Here is a 12,202-nt window from a genome sequence, read left to right on the forward strand (position 1 = left end):
AAAGTCAGCCACGCTGTACCTTAGTCAAGGTCATCCAGGGTAAGACAAAAGCAGGAACACACATGGAAGCCATGGGAGTGGTTTCCTCTAAGCTCCAGTGAAAGGTGACAAAAACAGGTTGTCACCGTTGTCCTTTCAGGGTCATCTTTGATTCTTTCTCTCCTGACTGCTATAGAAGCATCTTGAACATCACAGGGCACTTTATGGGCTAACTGTGTGTACCCCCCACCCAAGTTCATATGTTTAAGCTCTCCCCAGCAATGAGATGGTGTTTCAATTGAAAATGGGGCCTTGGTGTAATAATTATAGTTAGATGGGCCATGAGGGAAGAGCATGACCTCACAGGATTAGTGCCATCATCAGACACACCTTGGATACCTTTCTCTCTCTTTCTCTCTCTCTTTCTCTCTCTCTCTCTCATTCTTTCTCAAGAACACTCAGAGAAGACAATAAATGTATGTTAGGAGAAGAAGCCTCAGAATATAACCCACCTGCTCGGCACCTTGATTTTGAGATCCTTGGCCTCCAGAATACCGGAAAATGAATGTCTGTCTGGAACCACTCCTTACCAGTCTACGGTCCTGTATTACAGTAACTCAAGCTAACACAGTCTACTAGGTCTGGCCTCAATAGAAGAGCTGTAAATACTCCTTCATTGAACGAATACCAAGAGCAGGAGATGTAACCCACATTCCCTCGGCCCTTGGCGGCTCATGCCCCAGCCTGTGCAAGCAGGACCTCCAGCTCCCACTCACAGTTTACCCAGGTGTTTTCAGGAGATACTGACATTCTCAAAGCAATTCAAAAGATGTCACTCTAAGTCCTTCTACTACCAGGTTCCTAAGTCTTTCAGTGGCATCCTTGCAGTTGAGACATTAACACCAAGCTGAGAGTAATAGTCACCCTCTGGCCTCAAAGCACATGGCAGGTAGGGCTGTGTTGTCTGCCGCTCTCCCTGAGTCACAGGCACACAACTTGGGGGAAAAAAAAAAGACATTTTCTCAAGTCAGCGACCTTCCCACCTGACCTCGAGTTCTGCCTTGGTGTCCCCGTGGGCTCCTTCGGCGTCCTCCTTCCTTCCGCCCTGTATCAACTTGCTTCATCTGCTGGGTGCGCTGGCCCATCAGATCCAGGTCAAGTAAGAAAGCGCTGTGGGCCGCTCTCGCTCAGGTCGCACGTCACACCTTGAACCAATGACCTGACACACCTGAGTTCTGGAGCTCTATTCACACCTAGTCATGAACTGGAGGTAGTGTGGGTTGGGGAAATGTTTACCTTGCAGACGAGGGGCAAGGTGACTCTGCTGCTTGCAGAAAAAGCATCAGAGAGCGTGTCTGTGTGCGCACCGTAGCTCTCCGGGGCTAGAATCAAGACACACGTCCTCATTGTGCTGTTGCCAGTAGACGTTTGACTAGCACCCCCTACACGTGACATTTGTTTGTTCAAATGTCACACAATTCATAGTCCGGGTGGGATCGTGGCGGTGCTGTGACACTGAGCAGCTGAGGACTCCCCAGCTTGGCAGACTCCCCGGCATGCTACGGTGGCTGACGGCCAGGGCCGCGTACTATAGAGACTCGGATCTCTGTACACAAGCTCCCAGGCTGAACACACGAGTGCACACATACAAGACCAGGTGAGAAACAGCTTTCCGTGGCTGCTTTGTTCTTTATGGAATTTACTCAAAATGCACACAGTCTTGTTCTAGGGTCTTGATTTCTTTCATGTGGTTCTTTGTGCTGAGGAGATTAAATCAGTTCCAATAGGTACTGGCTTAATGGAGATGATAAACTTTTATTGAACTTGAGCACATTAAAATGAAATGTAAGCATAGGTGATTTTGGCATTCAACTGGGGTCTCTTCCAATTTGAATAAAGCCAGCATGCCTTCTCTGGAAAATAACAGCTCCAAGCCCAGCTCACTTTATGTGCTTAATTAAAATCTATTTTTGTGGCATAAAAAGGAGCGAAACAATGTCACGGTCCTTTCCTCCGTGGCTGAAAGCAGCTTTGCCTTCAGCGCTGAAAACAGAGATGGACAAGTGCTTCTTCAAAGCGGGGAGAGCAGGTACTGCGCTGTTTTACAACAGTGTCTGCTAATCTGTGATCTGTTTTGTCTGTGAATGGGATTATCACGGGGGTTTATTGAAAAAGAGCCAAAAACGATATTAAGTAAACTGTTTACCTAAAGCCACCAGTCTGAAAAATCCAAACTCAGATTCATTTCAGGTTTTAATCAAAATAAACTTTATTATAGCTTCAACTGGACAGTTAAACCTTTCAGGGTCTGTTCGACTTGCTGAATGTGTAAAACACGAGACCATGGCTCTCCACAGAAATTATGAAACTGTAAATATCGTGGTTAACCTCAGAAGGTTGCCTCTCTCTGCAACTTTCTGCTCAGCTTTTAGTCTGCCGGATCTCAGCCAGGCTGTAGGGCCAGGCGCCTGTCACTGGCTTTGCCAGTCCTGTAAGTCAAGAGAAGGAGGTCTGGTGTTCCAGCACAGCAGGGGGTAGTCATGGAGCCTGCCACTAACCGGAGCCCAATTTCTTAGGAAAGACATCTTTATGTCTCTGTGGCTGGCAGGGATACACTTGGCCTCTTTGACCCTCATAGTGGCCCCCCAGTTCGAAAGGGTCCAAATGTTTTTTTATTAATGTCTGCTCTTGCCCTTGGTGAATCTTAAATCCTAATCCAGGGCCAAAACATTTCACAAGAAATGCTTTGATCTGCTTGAAAATAGACAAAAGACAAAAAGAATAGGAACGTCAACCCAGGAAGCCTAACTGTTTTGTGTCCTCATAGGTTCCATAGCAAAAAGCCAGGGAGTTCCAGTCTGCATTGACTGTGTTCAAGGAAGTAATACAAAAGATCATTTCTCCAGGACTATAGATCAGAAAATAGGAAGCTAAAAGAACAATTTGAGTCTAATTCCCTCTAGTCTAATTTTCCTGGAATTTTCTCCTGGATCCCTTTAGACAAGGTTCAGTCCTCTTGACCTCATATCAATCATCTCTTAATCTCTTTAGTCCTGATTCATTCATTCCAAGGTAGTTCTAGGCTCCAGACACTGCATCTCCAATGAGCCATACAAAGTAAGGCAGTTCTCCTGACCTCAACAGCTCATGGGCAGGTTGAGTGACAGGGGAATGCATGAATTATTTTAATACTGAAGAGCATTTCTGGGGAACTCAACAAAAGAAGGACATCTGTAGGAAGATAATATTCCTTCTTTTGGGCTTCCTCCCAGCTCTGTCTGAGCTGTGGACTCTGTTTTCCCATTCCCAAGTCTCCCACAGCTCCATATTCTTAGAGCCCTCTCCCCATGGAACTAGATCCATCTAAATGATTACAAGGATGTATCAAAGCTCCTGTCCAGGCAATAACTCTTGACCACTGCCTGTGGCAAGGTCACCATCCCCAGCTTTTGCCATCTGTACAATTGTTCTACAAAAATGTGACAAGACAGCATTGGGCCCTTCTTTCCCTCTCCTACATCCAAATGCTCAGTACATCTGGTGGTCTCTCTCTGACCATCCTCTGTCTCCGTAGCCCCTGCAGAAATCTCATTTCAAGCTCATTACTCCTGCCATAGCCCTAGCAGAAAAGTCTGTGCTAACAATCTGAACCTTGAGTGAGAAAACTTCACTCCTCTAACTGCATCTCTGATAGAGATGGGGTAACGGAATTGGATTTCTTCTTCCATACTAAAAAAACTAAAGCATGTTGCAGCACACATAGAACCATGGTTTTCAAAGCACTGGACGCCAGCCAGGTATGAGAAGCAAGCAAAGCTACGTTCTGCCATCGCCCAAGCTTACACCTGAAGACAATTTGCCGGTAATGGCAGGGGTGAAGAGGGAGCCAGGCAACGCTTAGCAATTCTTGCTGGATTCAGGAGACATCACTGTGAGTCAGGAAACCAAGGAAGCCAGAGTTCAGGGAGAGCCCAGGACTAGAAAGAGCTGCAGTTAGCTGTGTAGGGCTCTCCAGGATCTTGTGTTCCATGCTACTGCTGGTATGCATCTCTAAGAAGACTTGGGCCACAGAGAGAACCACATGGAAGGGTTAGAGGTCACACAAGACTGGGAATAGTTCCATTTTCCTCCCAGCCAGAGAATCCTGAAGATAGATCTCAAGTCAGTGTTCTTAGATTCCTCCTTCAAAACAATGCAGAGATGCTAAAAGAGCATGTTAAACTCAAAATACCAAAATGATGAAACATTAAAATTAGAGCAAAACTCTCTATATAAAACAGAAAATGTAACAGAGAAAATGAATGAGATAAAAAAAAAACTGGCAATTTTTTAAAAAACAAATATTTGATAGCACTTGAGCCAGACTCATCCTGGGGAGGGGTTTGCAAATCAATGGTATCAGGAGTGATAAATAACAGAAATGAGAAATCATTAAATAAGATATCACTAAAACTTATACAAATATTAAAAGGTGGCTAAGAGATCATTATGAATATTATGGCAATGAATGTTACAGCTTAGAGAGGAAGGAAAGATTTATTGAAAGACCAAGTTCTTTTAAGCAGAGATATATGACCTTAATACATAGTTCTTTATCTACCTTAAAAATTAATTTTGCCTGTAAAACCTTCTTTAAAAGTTGACTTCTAGCCAAGTGTGGTGGCGCACGCCTTTAATCCCAGCACTTGCAAGGCAGACGTAGGAGGATCGCCATTAGTTCGAGGCCACCCTAAGACTACATAGTGAGTGCCAGGTCAGCCTGGGCTAGAGTGAGACCCTACCTTGAGAAAACAACAACAAAAAATTGACTTCAGACTCAGGTGTCTTCTTGACTAAAATCTTCCAAATATTTGTAATGGGAAAAATCAATTTGGACAAGTTCATAGAGAAATTTGAACCCATTCAGCAAGTCCCAGTATTTCTCTAACACCAAAGCTGGACAAAGATTTTAAGAGAAAAAAAAAAATAATATATATATATATACATGCAAATTTTCTGAAAAAAAATTTACTTAAACTTCACTGATTTGGCTCATTCTCATTTTCCATGTCCCTACTTAAATATCCCTTCCACACAGAGGCCTTTTCTAGTTCTTTCAATCTTGGCTGGGTATAGAGACCTTTTCTAGTTCTAAATTATTTATAGCTGGATATAGAGGCCTTTTTGAATTCTCCATTATCTAGGCTGGGTATAGAGGCTTTTTCTAAGTCTCCATGTCTTAGCTGGGTACAGAGAGTTTTTCTAATTCTCCCTATCTCAGCTGGGTATGGTGGCACATATTTGTAAACCCAACACTTGGGGAGCTGTATCAGGACAATCTTGAGTTCAAAGCCAGCCTGCCTCAAAAAAAAATCAAATAATATCTGGGTCCCTCTAGATACAATCACCTGCTATGATTCTGTTCATGAGTTTTGCAGCACTTACAAACTCTTTGATTTTCTTAGTCATGTGTTTGCCATGTGCATCTGAACTCTAGAAGAGCAAAGATATATTCTGTGTCATTCATGTCCTTGTCTCCCCAAGTGGTATGGTATCTAGCATAGAGTACACTCTCAGAAACACTGATTATATGGGAATGAGCCCAATGGACTATAAGAAAATTGAAAGAGCCTTCATTAGGAATGTGGCATTGGGGACAACTGATACTATGATGGCACAGGTTTTGATAGGCCCAGGTTCATTCCAGATTGAACCTGAGAATCTTATAATTTTAGACAAGATTTAAAACAAAGCTGGGTATGGTGGAGCACGCCTTTAATCCCAGAACTTGGGAGGCAGAGGTAGGGTGATCACCTTGAGTTTGAGGCCACCCTGAAACCACATAGCGAATTCCAGGTCAGCCTGAGATAGAGTGAGACCCTACCTCAAAAAAAAAAAAAAAAAAAAAGTTAAAACAGAAACCTATTTCACTGTTTATAAAGTTGGGTTGCAAGTAGCTATTTCATACAATACTATCAGGCCTATTGTCATTTGAGGAGTTAGTTAGCTCTACCTTCATAAATAGGATTAATGTCCTTATAGGAAGGGAACCTAGGAAGTTCCTTGACCCATTCCACCACAGAAGGATACAACAAGAATATGTGAACCAAAATGTGGAGACTCAGCAGACTGCCTGTAGGTCTATACCTTGACCTTGACCTCTCAGCCTTCGAACCTGTGAGAGACATTCTCATATTTCCCATTCTATGGTATATTTGTTATAGAAGCCTAAATGAATGAAGTCAACAACATGTTTGGAAGATCATGAAAAATTTGAATGCTATAGGAATATGGTGGGGAGAAATCAAAGTCAGAACTATAAAGGCACGTTAATGTCATGCTACTCTGAAGTTCAAGTTGGTGGACCACAGGACACCATAAAGGGGCTAGCAGTGAGCTACGATGGGGTGCAAGGAGAAGAAATAGGCTAGGATACTCTATGATTTACAAGAAAGATTCTCATTATCTTGAATACTGAAGCAAAAGAAGGTGAAGATGTAAAGAAAACATTTTTTTTTCAGTCATCTAGACTCCCTTAAAGAGGCTCCCTTAAAGAAAGTCTTAAGTTTATGCTGACACCTCCTATGTCTCTTAAGAGAATCCAAATACCACCCAGCGCCAAAGTTGACACTGGGTTAGAACGCAGTAGGAGATTCTGCTGTGGGAGGGGGAGGGTGAAGGTAAAATCAAAATAGCCGATCATGAAAACATTTGAAAGGTCATGAACTTTTGATGTAATTTTTCATACCCAGAGGTTACCAATGAGAAGCCATGGAGAACTTCAATTCTCTGATGAAGGAAGACTGGAAAAGAGGAAAAAAAAAAATGTTTAAAATCCCCAAGGCTACCAAGACACAAAACAAGAGAATTGGCAGGGGAGCCCCAAGTAGTCAAGCCTAGGGAAGAGGAAGTAGATAAATGGGTAAGTGAGGGAATCAGCCCTGGAGCAGATGCTGTGGACTTGAAGGTTGAGTCGGGCTTTCTTAGTAACTCTATTAAACAAGGACACTCCAGGATGACAGATTAGACAGGGGACTCTCTGGGCAACCTGGAGGTGGGACTAAGTGGTCACTGTGGCGGGGCAGAGATCACTAATAACAGTGAATGGCTGGTGAGCAGTGGAGAAACAACTCAGCTGTTGCTGGAATTCACTTCCAACGGACACGCTCCATTGGAGCGACCGAGGCCCTGTAAGCTTGCCTATTCCTGACTTCCCCATGAATGGCTGTTACCTTCCTTCACCCCTGGGTGGCATGGTTATTTTTGAGTAGCTACCACCAGGAAGGGCTACGGGCCTAACTGCACGAGATAATCGCAGGTGAAGCTTGACACAAATGCTGCTGCACGGGGATTGATTTACTAGGCCTGGAACAGAGTCGGACATGCAAATTTCAAATAAGTTCCTCAGGTTTTATTGATGTGCTGCCAAGTAAGAGAATCGCGAGTATAGATCACTGCCTTGTCCAAACAGAGAGATTTTGCACAGGCACAGAAAACTAAGTGTTTGAAATTATTGCCTGTTTTTTTTCTTCTTCTTCTTCTTCTTCACAGTATATCTGGAAGAAAAAAAAAATCTGATACTTAATGCCTATCTTGCACATATAATTCCAAATGCATGTGGTATCATTATCTAAGTGAAGATCATTGAAAGCATAAGTATGTAAAAGGATCGAAGAATTCTCAGTTTTCTCTAATTGAAAATGGGCAGTGTGATGTTTGAGTGAAAGTTTCGGTTGTGAAACTTGGAAGGAATAGAGATGACTTCAAGGAAGGTCCAAGAAACCATTTTCAGAGCTCTGTTCCAATATAAGGGGGGAAAATTCCAGGGGAAGAGATGTCACCATGTTAAAGTTAGTGTCTCTTCAAAGAAGCAGGGCAGGAGAGGACCCTTATGGGGGCATAGGAGAGAAGTGCTTCAAGAAAGGATTGGGGAGAGTGGCTTCAAGGGGGCAGGAGGAGGGAGAAGAGGGGCTTTAAGGGAGCAGGGATGGGGAAAGGGAATTCAAGGAGCAGGTGGAGAGAGGGGCTAAACTGAAGCAATTCCACAGACTCCACATGAGTTTCTTGTGTGGAGAAGTACAGCAGCTCTGAGTATGGCTCAAGAGGAAAAAGAAGGGAAGATTTGGTGGCACAGATGTCACTACCTGAGAACGCTGTAGTCCCCACAATGGAAAGAGGCTGCATGTGGCTCCTAAATGTTTTAGTAGAGCTATTTTGTAACATGTACATAATGTCAGTTCACTTCTCTTGGTGCTAGAGGCCCAGAAGTTCAACATCAAGGTGTTGGTAGCCCAGTGTCTTGTCCAAGCCTCTTTCCTGTCCCAAAGACAGTGCCCTCTTGTGCCTTCTTACGGCAGAGAGAAGACAACCCACAGCTACTTTAAATCCTGCCTGAGAGGACTGCTTAGACCCCAAAAGAGAAAATGTGCAGAGTGAATGGTGCGTGGGGGATTAACACCACAGAGAGAAGTTGGGATGGTCTGGCAGCCACAATGCCTAGAGGACCACAGAGCTCCTGGCCAGCTTGCATTCCTGTCTGGATGGTAAAGAGTAAAGCCATCTTGAGATAGTATTAATCAGGGAAGAGATTTTAAGAATCCTTTTCTCTTCCTGTGTTCTAGCCCTGGAAAGAACATATGCTACAGTCATTGTGATAATAGAGGAGATTTTTAAGAAAAGCCAAGGAGAGAAAAGAAGGACTCGGTGCTAAATCAGTTTTAGCATCTTGATTACAGCAAGCACCGAGAGACTAGAAGCAACCATTACAACAATTGAGCACATGGGTCCAAAAACCTGAACTTGGATCTTACAACGGTGAATTTACAGGAACTATACGGTGTAAAGGTGCTTTCTGATTTAATATCATAGATTGTACATGCTTATTTTTTAAATTTTTGTTTATTTATTTGAGAGCAACAGACACAGAGAAAGAGACAGAGAGAGAGAATGGGCACTCCAGGGCTTCCAGCCACTGCAATCGAACACCAGATGCGTGCACCCGTTTGTGCATCTGGCTAATGTGGGTCCTGGGGAATCAAGCCTCGAACCAGGGTCCTTAGGCTTCACAGGCAAGCACTTAACCACTAAGCCATCTCTCCAGCCCTGTACATGCTTATTGTGTGGGTTGCAAGAGTTTACTTTCTCTCCTGGCCTCACCAAGAAAGAAGCAAGCCTTCTTCTTTCATTTATCACCTGCCCCATCTCACAGTTAGAAACCCCTTACCTTATAGGTCTGACTCTTCCCCTAAAGCTTTTGTAAGCAAGTAAGTAACAAGATAGTAAAATGTTAAAAAAATAGGACATACAAAAATTATAAGAACATTGAACATGGTCACACATGCCTATAACTGCAGTGCGGAGGGCAGTAGAGTCAGGAGGACCACTGGGGATCCCTGCTCAGCCAGTATAACCAAAATCCAGGGAGCTTCAGGTTCAGTGAGAGATTCTATCTCAGGAAAATAAGGCAGATAGAGAAGAACACCCAACATCTTCCTCTGGTCACTACAAGCATACACATGGGGTATGCACATCTACACACACAATGCATATACCCCTTCACACACATACACACATACACTAAAAGCAGTTGAAAGACCAGACAGCTGTTTCCAAACCAAGAGAAATACTTACAAAAAAAAAAAAAAAAAGTCGGGCGTGGTGGCACATGCCTTTAATCCCAGCACTTAAGAGGCAGAGGTAAGAGGATTGCACTGAGTTTGAGGCCACTCTGAGATACCGTAGTGAATTCCAGGTCACCCTGGGCTAGAGTGAGACCCTACCTCAAAAAAAACAAACAAAAAAGAACAGAATATGCATTATAAGGATGAAGACTTGTTTGTTATAAGATATGATAAGACATAAATCACTCTGAAAGACCAAGTATTTTATACTCATGGATTCTTTTAAACAAGAGGCCACACAGAGGAAGTAACGGTATGCACAGAGCAATAGGAGAGGGGAAATTGAAGGAAGAGGCAGGTAGTTGGGCAGATTAGGACTGCGTGGGCTGTATAAGTGCCACTGTGCCTAATTGTCTGTGGCCATCTTTAGGAGATAGGATTTGGGTGAGGGTGCTAGCTGTGGGATCTCTATGGAAGATGAGGTTGGAGGTTGTGTAGGAACTGCACACTGCAGAGGGTCCTGTGTTATCTGTAAGGATTGTCCAAGCTAGTGAGGAGCTGCCAGTCAGATTAGCATGGCCTATGACACAGAAATGGAAAAGATGTGGTTAGTAGATTTTTAAAAAAACTAAACCATAGTGTCAAATGCAAAAATAAGCCTAGGTAGCTAAGAAAAAAATAAAAAAAAAAAAAACAGTAAGTGTTGGATTTTTCAATTAAGTGAATATTGGAAGCACTTTTTGGAAAGGCATTTGAGGAGTGTGGTGATAAAAGTGTTTGCAATGAGAGAAATACCCCATAAAGTAATCTGTGTTCTTGTGTTCATTGCAGCCTGAATCCCAATCACTGAGACAAGGCAGCAACCTCACAGTTCACTGATGGGTGATGGATGAAGAAATGGCCAAGGAAAATGTGGTCTAGATGTGTCATCTGTGGTGCTTTGAATCAGATGCTCCTCATACACCAATATGTTTTGAATGCTTGATCCCCAGCTAATGGCAATTTGGCAAGTGTAGCCTTGCTGGAGGAGATGTGTTGTTGGAGGTGGGCTTAAGGGTGTTATAGGAGTTCCCTCCTAGCAGAATTTGGTTCATCATCTGCTGCTCTTTTCCATCTGCTGTGGCAGAGGGGATGTCCATCCTCTTCTCATGTCATGTATTCCCCTGCCATCATAAAGTTCTACCTTGATACTGTAAGCCAAAATAAACCCTTTCTTCCCATTAGCTGCTTTGGGCTAGGTGTTTGTCTCAACAAGGAGATGGTAACTACCACAGAAAATTGGTACTGGTGGAATGGAGTTGTTGTTACTAGAAACCAGACTGTACGGCATCTGGAGGGGTCTTGGAACCAAACCTCATAAATGCTGAAGGGTGACTGTACAGAGATGTGGGATTTAACAATGGCTGCTAAGTCAGGGAAGAAATGGGGAGGTGCTGGTTAAAGGATGCAAATTAGCAGACATGCAGGACAAAAAGTCTGGAGGGTGAATGAGCCACATATCATCAGAGAAATGCTGTCAGAGTTTGGGTAAAATAAGTAAGTATGTGAGATGTTAAATTTGCTTATTTGCCTCACTATCATGAACTTTTTACTATCTGTATGTATCTAACAATATCTCATTGCAAACTTCAAACATAGCTAATAAAATTTCTAGTCTAAAAAGAAAGAAACCATGCCCAACAGTGGAGATTGCAGATACATGACACTGAAGCAGAAGAAGGATGAGCAGTTCAACTGTGGGAAGATGAGAGGATAAGAGAAACCTTACTGTGTTTTGTTAGATTTGTTTTTGTTTTAGTGGACGAGAGAGATAAATATGCTTGTAGGAATCAGAGAAGAAACAGGATAAAAAGAGTTGTAAGACACTGGACCAAATTCCTGGGGGACTTCCACTGGTTCTGATGTCTAACAATTTACAAGTGGGTGTCAGAGGCTTGATAAGAGACAACACACTTTATCCAGCCTCACTTCACAGTGAACCATATGCATTAAGATTGGAATCAGCTGGCCGATCTGCAGCTAGGTGCCACTAGAGACCTTAGACAGAGTGTGACAGTCTTTTTAGATGTTTTGTTTTTTTAATCAGTGGATTGTCCTAATTGTAAGTGTCTGGTATCATACAATCTTGCATACAAAAGACCCCACAGATAAAGTGGTTGGCTTTTCTTTCTCTTGTGAGAATGGTAGCACAGTATGTTTATCCATTGTTCCATGTTGAGAATATGTTTCTGGAGGTCAAGTGCTCCATAAATGCACATGACATAAAAGCCAGTCAATACATGTTTAGGGCAATGGTAAGGAGCCAGCCACACCATGCTGGTTTAATTAAGAGAGCCTACTTCAAGAACCCAAAAGCCAGCAGATAGACTTCTTAGATGAAAGGACCCTAGCTCGTGTTCTCAGAGCTAAACTATGTTTGCCATATGTACCCTGCCTGAGTAGGCCTACTCCACTGCTCCTCATAAATACAAAATCACCAGGCATGGTGGCTTATACCTGGAATCCCAACACTTGCAAGCTTGAGGCAAAAGGGTTGTCATGAATTTGAGGCCAACCTGAGCTATACAGTGTGTTTCAGGCAAATCTGGTCTACAACAATGTGATCCTGTCTCAGAAAAAAAAAA

At 43.1% G+C, this 12,202-nt stretch overlaps 1 long non-coding RNA gene across 1 annotated transcript; it reads left to right on the top strand.

The window, feature by feature from the left end:
* The first annotated feature begins 1,465 nt into the window (after window positions 1-1,465).
* Window positions 1,466-8,786, top strand: LOC123453625. Its single transcript, XR_006632885.1, has 3 exons — window positions 1,466-1,636; window positions 6,711-6,880; window positions 8,580-8,786. It is a non-coding gene; the product is annotated as an uncharacterized LOC123453625 (long non-coding RNA).
* The last annotated feature ends 3,416 nt before the right edge of the window (window positions 8,787-12,202 follow it).

This window comes from Jaculus jaculus, chromosome 12 (genome assembly GCF_020740685.1).
Source record: "Jaculus jaculus isolate mJacJac1 chromosome 12, mJacJac1.mat.Y.cur, whole genome shotgun sequence".
NCBI classification, from domain to species: Eukaryota; Metazoa; Chordata; class Mammalia; order Rodentia; family Dipodidae; genus Jaculus; species Jaculus jaculus.